Source organism: Cyprinus carpio, chromosome A13 (assembly GCF_018340385.1).
Source record: "Cyprinus carpio isolate SPL01 chromosome A13, ASM1834038v1, whole genome shotgun sequence".
Classification (NCBI taxonomy): Eukaryota; Metazoa; Chordata; class Actinopteri; order Cypriniformes; family Cyprinidae; genus Cyprinus; species Cyprinus carpio.
The window spans coordinates 14,858,318-14,872,245 of record NC_056584.1 but is presented as its reverse complement, the minus strand read 5'-3'; the positions used below and the strand labels follow the sequence as shown (position 1 = coordinate 14,872,245).

General features: G+C 38.0%; 1 long non-coding RNA gene across 1 annotated transcript; it reads right to left on the bottom strand.

Moving 5' to 3' along the window:
- Positions 1-10,290: 10,290 nt before the first annotated feature.
- On the bottom strand, positions 10,291-11,408 carry LOC122147226. The gene is made up of 2 exons (XR_006161498.1): positions 11,313-11,408; positions 10,291-10,522 (listed from the first exon to the last, which is right to left on the bottom strand). It is a non-coding gene; the product is annotated as an uncharacterized LOC122147226 (long non-coding RNA).
- Positions 11,409-13,928: the final 2,520 nt, after the last annotated feature.

Below are 13,928 nucleotides of genomic sequence, written 5' to 3'. Positions count from 1 at the left end.
CTATTCTATTGACCTTAAAACATGAAAAAAAATGTGTTTAACTGATTAAATGTTTCTTGAGTATCAAAGCAGTATTTTAGAATGATTTCTGAAGGATAATTTAATGTTAATAACTAAAGTAATGGCTGCTGAAAATTCAGTTTTGACATTACAAGAATAAGTTACATTTTAAAATAGATTAAAATATTGTTTTATATACCACTACAGATGCAGCTGTACACAGAGGCTAAAGAAAGTTGGATTTCCATATCTGCAGCAGTGTACACAGAGAAGGTCTCAAAGGGGTCGCAAGACTACATTGAAATGGTGAGGGCAAAACGGTTCATACTTGATACAATAGGAACAGATGTTAAGCATCATAAACTGTGCATTTGTTTATGGTTAGTTCATAGCAATTGTAATCTGCAATTTCCAGGATGATCACATCTAAAAAGCAAATGGCTGATAGAGATATACAAGGAGCCTTGTAGAGGATATAGTTTAATTTTCTGAGATTTTGTCTGATTGTCCTGGTCTGAAAGTTTGATTAGCTTTGTCTGCGGCCTATCATCCAGTTGTTTGGAGAGCCAGAGCAGGAAGAGGGAAATGCTAATTCCTTTGTGATGGATCTCACTGCTGTCACAAGACCATATGGTGAATGGGAACATATTTCTTTGAAAATGAGAGAAACTATTCATGCTTCCCGAACATGTACTAGGCTGCTAATGCTCCTCAAATATGGCCAAAAGCCATGACTGATTTTAAACATGAATTTATTTATAGTATGCACATTTGACAAACCATAATCATTCATTTTTCCTGACAAAACAGTGTCAAATGCTAATACAGTAAAATATATGTTTGATAAATATGTGTATGAATGTAAAAATGCATATGTATTTATGTGTATGTGTTATATATATATATATATATATATATATATATATATATATATATATATATATATATATATATATATATATATATATAGTGGACCAAAAGCAAATTAAAGTCATCAAGACTGAAGTCACTGGACACATTTCGAGGGTATGTGCCAAAAAAAAAATGACTTTTCAGTTATTTGGCCTAAAATGGTAACTTAATTTTGAACCAGCGGAACTCTAAATTCTATGAACTTATTAAAACCTATCAGTTGTCATTGGCTTGATGGCGGCATTCACTCAGAGATGTATTGTGGGACTAAAGAGATTGTAAGGGGTCACAGGCTGGACATACACTCATTCGAGCCATTTGTTACAGAGGCATCATCTCTAATATATTTTTGCCTCTGTGGAGGGGAACAGTGGATTGCTGTTGAGCAAGGGTGATGTGATTTAATCGAGAAGCCTAGCAGGGCTTGATAGTGGCTCGGGGGCAAACGCAGAAGCACGCCTCTCCCGAAACAGGAAGCTGCTATGGCTTTGACCTCTCACTTCCCAGTAATTGATGTAAAAATACAAACAGCATATCAGCACATATTCAGCAGGCTGTAGATCTGGAGCTGGAGAGGATATGACTTCCCAGATCAAGATGTTTGTGTAATGGATAATCCATGTGTGTTGCAAAAGTGCTTTTTTTCCGATAGCAATCACCAGTGACAATTTGTACTATCAGGGACAGTAAGAATAAACAAGCTTTTATGGTTCTTAGACTTGCCCGTCACCATACATTTTTTTTTATTTCCCTCAGCCTTTTTATGTGAAACTTTCAGCACAATTCATAAATGCTCCATTCACATTTTTTAATGATATTCCTTGTAAACCGCAGTGCTGATAAAAACGAGATGTTCCACTCAGTCTATACCTGCATTTTAAGCCTTTGGATACTAAATAAACAGTCCATTTCCATAAGCTTAATGGTTTTATCAGTGTGGCTGGAGACTTTGGTTCTTTGTTTCAATGTTTCCTTCATTTCAGCCTAAGTATTCTGTAATCTGGCACTAGAGTGCTGAATTTGAATATGATGTAGACATCATCTCATACATATAGACTCAGAGGATGACATCACAGCTGGCTTGTCAGGTCTGTTGATTCATGATACCGAGGTTAATATAGATTCTTCTAACAAATGCATGATATTTCACAAGAGCTTTGCAGCTATTGCGGGTCCAAAACAAAATCAACACTACAAAATACACATGGGATCTCTGATTTGGCTATACACTTTAATAATGTCAGTGGATGTCTTTGGCTCTTTGTGAGAATATCAACCTAGAGAAAAAGCCTGTAGCGTTGCAACTCCCTTGCTGTATAACATGAAATATGGCCTTGTCACAGCAATGAGTCAAAACTTTTCACTGAAGACAGAAGCATCTGTCATCCCTCCACCACCCTGGTGAAATTGTTATGGCTATGGTTTTTCTCAGAGCTGAAGAACAGCACCCTCAATTCATCAGATGCCATCAACATGATATATAGTATAACTGTAGAATTTGTTTGCATTTTAATTTTTTAAAAAGGATTTGGTTTTTAATCTCGCAAGCCAAAAGCCTGGAGCCAGTTTCCTCATATTTGTGATTAACAAATTGACATTGGGTGGTTTGGTCTTTGGTGATGACAAGTTACTCGAACAGCAAATGCACTTCAAAATGTGCTCATTTAGTTAAATATACCCCGTAATTTCCTAAACAGGAAACAAGACATTTTGCTAACATAAAGCCCTTTACTCTTTCATGAAAACATTTCGTTTTTTTCTTGGTGACTGGCGTGAAAGGGATAGATCAAACCAAAAATGAACCTTCTGTCATCATTTACTCACCTTCATGTTGTTCCAAACCTGTATGAATTTCTTTTTGCTGCTGAACACAAAAGAAGATATTTTGAAAAAAATGTGGGTAACCAAATAGTTGATGGTCCCCATTGACTTCCTCATTGATTTTTCCATACTATGATAGTCAGTGCAGACCATCATATCTTTGGTTACCCACATTCTTCAAAATATCTTCTTTTATGTTTAACAGAAGAAAAAACTTTTAAAGGTTAGGACCAACTTAAGGTTGAGTAAATGATGACAGAATTATCATTTTAGGTGAACAGTACCTTTTATTTATGTAAATAAATTTGAATGTGAATCATTTTCCTATCATACTCACCTTGAGAGTCATGTTATTCAGCTCTACAATTTTAATAGTTTGACATTTAAATATTTAATGAAATCAATTTTACCTGCACTAGTTTAATTTGATATCTCAGGCTTGTTACAGTGGAAACTGCAGTAAATAAAAATCACAGATGTGTTTATATACAGTACATTACAAATCGCAAATGATTAGCATCAGCTATGTAATTTGAATGTAAATCATTCATATTGTACTCCTGCTGCAAGTCATGTTATTCAACTCCTTGATTTTAACAATTTGTCATATTTAAGTATTCAAGTGATACCTGTACTTGTTTTATTTGAAATCTCAGGATTTGTACTGTGAGAACTGCAGTATATATAAATTACAAATGTACCCGCTCAGGAATTACAAAGAGCGATAGCTCTGGGATAAAATGACAATGACAAATATACACTGGGAGTTACTGCCCAAAATACATTTTGTACTTGTTAACGACAATGGTTAATGAGAGGCAAAAACAAAGACACAACATTGTTTTAGTCTCTGTTGCAGTTTTTTGATAACTTACAGGTTATGACAGAATGACAAAGGAAGCTTAAAGTGATTAAATGCATTATTTGCCCTGGAAGGGTTTTTTTTTAGAGAGCGAGAGAGAGAGAGTAAAAACCTTCCAAAAACACTAAGGGTTTTTTAAAATTAAAATTACTGGCTATAACATGCTATATTGCAAACATTGTGCCATAGTCCCATCTTTTGAAAATGGCTTAAACCTTTGTCATCGTTACTATGGACACTAATGGATGTAGTCGCAAAGTGTGTGTGAAAAAGAGAATATGTGTAAAAGAGAGAGAGAAGAAAGACAAAGGCATGCTTGCTTTAATAGTGCTCTTTAGAGGATGGCATGTGATTAAAATCTTGTATCAGCAGGTTAGGCCCTAAAAGGAGCAGTAATGGTCTCTGTTCTGATCTCCTAATTGAATTTGGTGAGGAAAATTTAGATCGTTTAGATAAAATGAAGTTTATCTGAAGGTCCATACAGTGCTTTGGTTTCTCAGTGTTTTCTTATACATAAAGAAACCAAAAAGAACACACTTCAACGCCATGATCCGAGTGTTGTCAGTTTAATAACTGAGGTGGTGTCTCAGGGTCTGATCACAAAAATCAGTTTCATGTCCACGGGTATATTTATGCTGTATAGTGCAAACATGCATTTTCTGATGCGCAATAAAAAAAGCATCTCCTACTGTTGCTAATTCAATGTAGTGTTTCAATCATGCACAGTAAGTTGCATCTTGGCTTTCTTGTGCTAAGTTACACGTCTACAATAAATTACAGTGGGAGGGCTTTAGTCAGCACTCTTCTTGGTGAGGCGATTCAAAGGACAACCGTTCATTTCCTGAGTGATTCATAATGCTTAGGTTGCATTACCTTACACAGCATTTCATCTCTGATATATAAAAACAACTGCCACACCCCTCTGGCCTTATGATCCATAATACTGATAGTTTACCTCATTGTACAAGTGACAGATGAGGTAGCAAAGGGTATTGTAAAGATAATTTATTTTTGTTCATTTGTTTATCACTGTACAATAGTTTTTTGTTTGTTTGTTTTTTGTTTTTTTAATTATTTATTGTCTTTATTGTCACTTTTGATTAATTTAATGCATCATTGCTGAATAAATGCATTACATTCTTTAAAACAAAATCTTACTAACCCCAAACTTTTGAATGGTATTGTATGTTGTAGGTTAAAAAAATATTTTAATATCTGAATTTCAATTGGTTAAATAAAATTAAAAAAAAGAATCAAGTGAAAGTGCTTCTGACAGCTATTGTTGAAATCTTTTCGTTAACTATATTAAGCATTAATGGGCTTTATATTTGCTTCATTAATTTTATTATTTATTCTTTTTTTTTTTTAATAATTTTCTGATAAAATTTTAATCAGTCTTACTCACTGAAGCTTTCAAAGCCATTATTGAGTGAGTTAAGAACACACACCTAGCATGTATCCTAAAGTTATTATTTAGGGGTCATTTTTAGATAAATATCACAAATTAAGTTTAATTAACAAATAAAGCTAAAATGATGCCTTATAAATCTTCACAGACTACCAAAGATATAATGTGCCAATATCAGATAAAGTGCTGGTTTATCAAAAAAGACTTTAATTCAGTATGAGTTTCTACATCTATGGTATGACTTTTGGATGAACATCCTCAAAGGACGCAGATGAGAATGGGTTGCATGTTAAATTTTAATAGGGGTCTATTACGAAGCACATCTCCTGGAGTATTCACAGATGAACTCAATTTAAGGCTCATAATGGCCTCTTCATCATATCAGCAGAATTGTATTGATCAATAAGGGAAAGCAGATGGATTTTCATATTACTGTGAGGCCTCCTCTGTCATGGCTGTATGAGCATTTATAAATCATTTGCTGTCTGAAATCGAAAAATAATGAGAAAACAATGTTTTAAGGGCACACAATATTTTATCATCAGTTACTACACTCTGAGTGACAGCATTGTTTACAGTTAAGTGTGATTATGAGGATAAAACCTAATGTTGTCAGTCATTCAGCAATACAATAATGCATTTCCTACTTGTCAATCAAACAGCCAACTTTCCAGCAGCTGTAGACAGACATGCACCAGATGTTTTCGTGTGTTTGTTTTCATGTGGTGTGAATGTCTTTTTTCCATGTACGTTGCAGGTCTCCCAGTAGCTGATCTTGTGATGCCTTGGTGAGCTGCCAGCATGTGCTTAATGAATCGATGGAGAATTATTACTTTCCATTTTTGAGATTAAAATGGAAAAGAGTGGGACTTCAGTCCAACAGTTTGGATCTGCCTTCAAAACCATACAGATTTAAGGCTTTTCCAACCCACCAACATTTAAAAATGCTTTGCCCATGCCAATTAATCTTTCTTTCTCTCAGAGTATACATAAAGCTTGTAATACTTAAAAAAAAAGGCCTGCATGATTAAATGAATACAGATTCCTCTATGTATAGAGACCTAGCAATGCAGTAGTTTGTTATGGGAAATGTTAAAAAGAGAACAATTGTTCATAAAAAAGCCACGCATACACAATCAAATTCATTTACAAAATCAAATGTTTCTTGATGCAAAAATCAGAATTGCTTTAAATTTTGCACTAACCAGTACAAATATGTCCCAAAAGCACACATAATTATCAGTAGTGATGCACAATAGTGTTTCATGTATTTTTATTTATATATATATATTTATATATATATATATATATATATATATATATATATATATATATATAATTTATTTAGAGTCAAAGGGGATTCAACTTTAAATCCTGACCAAACAAAATTCCATCTGAACTGCCAGTGATGCTGTTTTGTTGTGTGGGAAAGACCGTCTTTTCTATGAGAAAATCATATGTGTTTGTACCGACAGTATTTGTGCAACTATTTTTCCATTTAATAATAATTTTAGTTGCATTGACAGTCCACAAAATCAGTGGTGCACATGCCTCAGTTTGATTGCACTGGCATTATCAAAGTACAATAGAAACCAAGAAGATTCATTACAGTTGTTGTTCCATTCTGGCGGTGACTGATACCAGACAAAGTGTGACCTGAACCCTTCAATCTGCCCTCCTATTAACATAGACTGTGAACTTTTTTCGAAAGTAATACGAAAGCGTTACATATTCAACTCACCAAATCCTCACTTTGCAAATGAAGTCAATTACCCTCTGTTAATGATGAAAGAAAGAAACCAAAATTTCTGATCCAGGGTCTCACAGCAGCACATTAGGACTGTCAGGGTGAAGCGAGGAGGGCAGGGAGAGCCGTGTGACAGGTCAGTGGAGAGCAGTGCTCATACTGTACATTAGCCAAAGCAGCTTAGCCGTCTGGCAGGATGGATGTGTAACTAAGTTAACAAAAATTGTTGTGATACTTTCCAGTGATCCAGTGGCAATCATAATATCTGGAGCCGTTGAACAGAGGTGCACAGAGCAAAAATGTCAAGCCTGGCGTTTAATGGTCAATTATCACAGATAGGGTTTCATCATGCCAGCTGCACAGTGGATTTTATGGAACTTCATGTAATGTAATTACAGCTTTTACCCTAAAATGCAAAATTTACTCTTTCCATATCTAAGACCTCAGCCTGTGGATCACTCAGAATGATGTTTAGAAACCATTTCCCCCCCAATATACTGGAATTCTAATGCAACAAAATATATTACAATTCATTGAAAATTATTTGACTAAATAATCTATTTAAACATGGCACTAGTGAAGATTTTGGTCAGTCTGTCTGTCCTTGGAACATAATTTAAAGAACAGCAATCATAGAAAAATATGAATTAATGCTTTTTTCTATGGTCCATTGCAAATCTAGTAAAACAGTCCCACTTTTGAATAATAATTACCCTACCGTTTCTCCTTTCACAATTTGACTCACACTGAACAACAGTAAACACAGAAACACTTTTAAAGCATTAAGACGTTGATTGTAAACTAATCTTTCTGCAAAATTACTGACTGCAGATTTGCTGTAGAAAGTGTGTGTATATGGGATTTAATTGACAGATACCATTAGTCACTGAACCACTTCCTTTCTCCATGCACAGAGGTGGAGTGTTTCCGCTTTTTATTTGATTTGTTGGATCAATGATCAGTATTATATTGTTTCTTGTGGCCCTTGGTACGTGCCACAAAGAGGTATTCAATTAACTAATGTGCAGATTACCATCAATCTCTCGCTCTATATCGCTCACTCCCATCACCCTCCCCACCAACATCTCCTCAGATAAGCATTATTAGTCTCCGGCAGGATAGATCACACTTCTAGAGTCCTGCAGTGAAATACTTCTCACCTCAGCCTGGGTCTGTGTCAGCAATAATCATCATTAGCCTATGTTATGAACATAAATCTGCTCTTCAGTGCACAACACCTAGAAGGGTTCAGACCTTTGATGTACAGTAAATATCTTATCTAAAATGTATTTTATATTCTTTGCTACTGGTTGCTGTGTATTCACAGTAGTAGTTCTAGATTTTAATGAAATTGCAACTATATATTATTATTTAATTAACTGAACCAGGAAATAAATACATATAGTTTTCCTGGTGTATATACTGTGAAAAGGTGGCAAAAACAAAAATAAACAAATAACATCCAAGTAAAAAAAACAAGTACTGTTGTGGCAAAAACAATTATTAACAAATAGCATCCCAGTGTAAGAGACAAGGAATCAAATTATATTTAAGGAAAGAAATTTATTTTCCTTAAAGAGGTGTGTTCACAATGTTCCAGCAGCTACCCTGAAACACAACAGACCTAAAATCACACTGAAAACAGACAGCCTTCTTATACTGCTATCACCCCCCCACTTCTTACAAGGTTCCTTCTCTGTAAATTTCCACTTAACCCCGTAAACCAAACCTAGCTGTTTTCAGAAAAAACAATGGTCCTTCTAACCCCCTGGGCTTTATTATCTTCACATCTCTGAGGTCAACAAACCCTCTGTCTTTCCTGCACTAAAGTGTTCAAAGGCTCTTTCTGATACTGTGTGTTTGTGTGTGTCTTCACACCCGTGAGGTTAAAGGTCTTTATTTGTGGCTAACCCCTCTGTCTTTCCTGACTAAATTACCCACACTAAAGACTTCAAAGGCTCTTTGTTTTACTGTGTGATGTCCTTCGTTGCATTCCAGGTGACATACATAAAGAAACACAAGTTAAATCAAAAGGAAAAATAAAAATATATAAAAAACCCACCCAATGTCTAAGAAAGTAAATAAGAAAGAGTAAAATATAAATTTTTTCTACAACAATTCCTCCTCTTTATCATTCTCTGATAAACGATTTGGATTAACACGCTTGTTTCTAATTCTAAGCAAACTCATAAATGATTATAATTGTTTCAAGTCATTTCATCACAGTTATACTCCTCATGTCTGACTTTTGTATACCTGATCATTCTTCACATTTCTGTGTAAATGTCATCACTCTCGTCACTCTCATAGTCATCACATTTGTGTTCACTATCTATCTGATAAGCGGTCAGTTTTACTGCTTGTATGGGCGTCCCAGCCCTAACCAATCTCTGTACTGAGCTGGAAATACATCTCATAATGCATGGTAAGCAAAACAGAATCAGAATTCCTATCACTACAATTGACCAAACAGTTTGAATTATCCAGTACATCCATCCTCCCCACAAAGACATAACCCACCACTGGCCTCTCTCATGTGTTCAATTATAAGCATAAAATTATCAAACAAACAGTCACTGATATCAAAGTCAAAATGAATTCAGTCTCACAAAGTCCACACATTCCTGGCAGTCTGAATGGGTACCACGGTCTTGAACGATCCATCTTGACTAGGGATTGGAGCTCTTTGTAATGATCAGTGTCTCTGGTTGTGGCTGCACAAATAGCTTTACTCTGCACACCAGCCTTATCACTCCTCCTGAGTGACCTTGCTCTTGTGCTTGGTGTTTGGGCTTGATCTTGGGGCTTATTATTGAACTTGTTGTTGTTGTTGCTCCTCCTGTTGCCCTTCCGATATGGGCGGAACTCTCCTGCAGTGGCCGACGTGCACCCACGTAGCTCTCTCTCCGACCTTCACCGCTGTGTGTGTTATCAGCAAAATTTGGAATGGCCCTCGCCACCGTTTCGCCCTCCAGTTCTTCCTCCTCAGGTCACGAATTACCACGTAATCCCCCCGGCCTGATCTTATGCAGAAACGTCTCAGCAACCTTCCTCTGGACAGCTTTCACCTGCACAGAAATGTTAGATAACAGACAAGACAATTCTTTGCAGTAATTCAACATTTCATTTTCACACACATCCGTTGATGGAAGCCTGAGTTTTACCCCCTTCTATTCCCATGAATGGTGGTCTACCAAAGAGAATTTCGAATGGGCTCAAATTTGTTTTGACTCTCTTTCTCATTCTCATGTACATTAACACGGTTGGGAGTGCTTTCACCAATGAGAGTCCAGTTTCCTCACAACACTTTGCCAATTTGTTCTTTACCGTCTGATTTTCCCGTTCAATAGCGCCTCCGCTGGCGCAATGTGTTAGGCGCAATGTGTTCTCATATCTGAGAACACATTTGACCCACCTGTTTATAGCCTCATTGACAAAATGTGTTCTCAAATGGCCCTTCTAGGTCTGGTTGGGATACCAGTTGCGTTTTGACGCCCCGTGCCACATTGTGTGTATTACAGATAACACATCTTTTGCAAAAATTCTCAGCGAATATTGTGAAGCCCTTGGTAAACCACAATTCTTTCATCTGTGCAATCATTCCCCCTTTTGATACATGGTCTAGCCCATGTGTCAACTTAGCATAATGTTGAAAGAAATGTTTGGGTAAACAGGGCGTTCCAACAATGGATCTCCAGACGCCATCAACAAGGCTGCAGCCTGATGCCTTCCAGTTGTTTTTCTCAGCTCCTGTGGAAAAAGACTGCATGCTCTGTAAACAAGGAGAAATGTCAAGATTAATGTCAACTTGTGCGCAACTGGTGCTTTAGTATTATCTTCAGTCTGATCCACAGCCATATCAGCTCTAGCATTTCCTGTTGAAATGAAACTTTTATCATTAGTATGCGCTGCGCACTTACAAATCGAAATTTTGTCTGGCAACAGAATAGCCTCGAGCAGGTCCGATACCAGAGACGCGTTTAGTATCGGCCTCCCATCTGATTTTTATTTTTATTTTTTTTATTTTCTGTGCTTCCACAAAGCACCAAAGTCATGCGTGACCCCAAAAGCGTATCGTGAGTCTGTGTATATCGTCACACATTTATCTGCCATCAGTTTACACGCTTCGGTCAATGCGACCAGTTCCGCTGCCTGCGCAGAATAGTGTGATGGTAATTTGTCAGACTTCAGAGTTTCAAATCCAGTCGTTATAGCATAACCCACTTTATTCTGCCCTGTTTGTGGATCTTTCTAGGCAGACCCATCCACAAACAGGACATTGTCACAATTATCAAGCGGTATGTCTAAAAGGTCTGGACGTGGTGTGCACACCTGTTTGAAGCACTGACAGACAACAGTGATGTTCCTCGCCATCCTCCTGTGTGGGCAGAAGGGTGGCAGGATTCAAAGTTGTGCATCGTTTCACAGTTATGTTTGGCATGTCCAACAAAATCATATGATACCTCAAGCCATCGGGCTGTAGACAAATGTGATGTTCTCTGTTCTTGCAAAATCATGGAGACTGCATGTGGAACCATTAAAGTCAAATCAGAGTAGCCTACAAATTCTCTCGAGGCCATCACAGCCAGCTCGGCCGCTGCCACTGCTCTCAGGCAGTGTGGAAGTCCTGCAGCTACAGCATCAAGTTTTGTTGACAAAAAAAACACACATCTCATTACATCAACACCAAACTTCAAAATAACAGAAAACATAAAACCCATTCTTTTCATCGACCATCTGTACAAACAGGCAGTTTATGACAGGAAGGCCTAACGTTGGAGTCATAGCTAATTGCACTTTCATGTTATCAAATGCTTCCACAGCCTCGCTTGTCCAAAACAAGTCTGTCACATGACCTCAGCCCTTTCCCTGTCATTAGGGCTCGTAAAGGCTGCTCAAAAATGGCATAATTAGGAATGAATGTTCTGCAGTAAGCACACATTCCCAAGAATGACAGCATCTGTTTTTTTTGTAACTGGTTTTGGCACCTCTTTTATGGCCCGCACCCGTTTCTCAGACAGTACTTTGCTATTTGGTTTGATAACATGTCCCAGGAAGGTTACTTCCTGTTTCACAAACTGCTGCTTTGAAAGACTGACCTTGTGTCCCCCCCTGCTCAAGATGCTTCAGGAGAGTCACAGTGTTGACAATGCATGTAGTTTTATCTTTGGCACAGATTAATAAACCATCAACGTCAATTGTTATTCATTCAAACTCGCAGAGAGCACACACACATTCTCTGTCCAAAAAATCTTGTCAAATTTCACACTTTCATTCTCCACACCACTAAACCAAGTTTCTTCATATTGTGAGTCTCGCTCAACTACGACATGTGACGTGCAATGCATTTTATAAGGCGTCATAAACTCTGTGTTGATTGGTGTTGTTCGATCCTTAGCCAATTTCAAAATCATCTCTGCCCAATCAACATCTTTTATCTGCCATTCGTAAGCCCACTGCGGCTCAAATTTAGAACATGTAATTTGTGGTGCTTCCTCAATGCTAATTCCATAGGAATCAGCACTGAGGATCAAATTTAATTCACACATTAAATCTCTGGCCATTAGAGGCGCGGGACATTTGGGCGACCAGAGAAACTTGTGTTTCAGAGTTCGGCCCCCATCCGTCTCACACTCTAATGGTTCTGTGAATTGTTCAGAGATCAAATGGCCTGAAGCCTAAGTGCTTTCATACACTTTTCCTGTCATTTTCGGCACACATGGCAAGTCACATGGTCGTAAAGTGCTCTGGCACGCTCCGGAATCGACTAAAAAGTTAATTACTACTACCTTAACTATCATTGGGTATCTTGGCATTTGAGAAAAACCCAGTGCTTTTGTACAGTTTTAAACATTCATCAGAAACACTGCTCAAAATTTCATCATTCACAACATTGCTCAAAACACACAAAGATTTGCAAGCAGATTCTTCATTGCAGATAGCAGAAAATAAATCAGTGTATGTGGTTTGTGTTTGTGCGTGTTTTGCGTGTTAGAAATAAATGTTCACTTCCCTTTCTTGTAGTCAGCCACCGACCCCCCTCGAACCGGACCATCTCCGTCCTGCTCTCCGTCTCTTTCGTTTCAATCAGACCTTACATTCGGGCACTCACTGCTCCAGTGCCCGTCTCTCCTGCACACTCTGCATTTGGTACAGTCTCTGAGCGCATGGTCGTTCGTAGCACACAAATAGTTCTGTCTTTCTTTTCCTGCAGCTGGTCTTCGGCATGTATAGCGTGCATCAGGGCTGAAGTTAAGCGCCCGTTCTTCCACTCCACGTAACTTGCCTTTGCTCCCATTGAAAGTTCTGGTCTCAGTCCTTTCAGAAAATAACCCAATAGAAGGCTTTCCCACGTACTTGGTTTGTTCCCTCTGTCCGTAGGCTCTGTCAAGCCGCTGTGTCTTTCGGAGCTGTGACGCTGATCTTTCCACTTTTAATCGTCTTTGCTCTTGTCACTCTCGGCCTGCTGGTGCTCGGTCTTTCTGAATCAGTTGTGTTGGGAACCATTTCAGACGCGTCCCCTTAAACTTCCTGTTCTTTGGTTCTTCGTCGTCTCCCTTTCTTCTTCGCTGTTTGTGGCAGCGGGCGCTGAGGATTTACCGGTATTGGTGTTTGTTGCATGTGCACTGCTGCGTCTGCCGCTGCTCGCTTCTTCTCGTGCTGCCGCTTGTGCTGCATTTTGTGCTGGTCTTTGGAACGGAGAGCAGTCGAGATCGTGGTCCAGTTTTAGGGTTGTCAGCTCTGCCACGGGGTAGTGATGTTTATAAGCCGGCGGTGCTGACCCGATCTCGTGCACATATTAAAACACAAACACACTTTTCATTAGTAGCATTCTGCTCCGGTGGAGCGGTTTTCTCACACACATTCTCTTTATTTTTTTTTTTCATTCATTTCATCCCTACATGCCAATTCTTTCTGCATTTACTAACGTTCTTGTCTTTCAGCCTCTTCTAACCATGGAATGGTTTTCTCACACACATTCTTTCATTTTTTTTTTCATTTCAATCCCTACATGCCAATTCTTTCTGCATTTGCTAACGTTCTCTTCTTTCAGCCTCTTCTAACCAACAACCTATAGTCTGCTCACATCCTTTACACAAGTGATGAACACACATACAACAACCATTCTGTTTTTTCATTGTTCTTTTCAACTGACTCTTTCACAACATTCAGTCTTA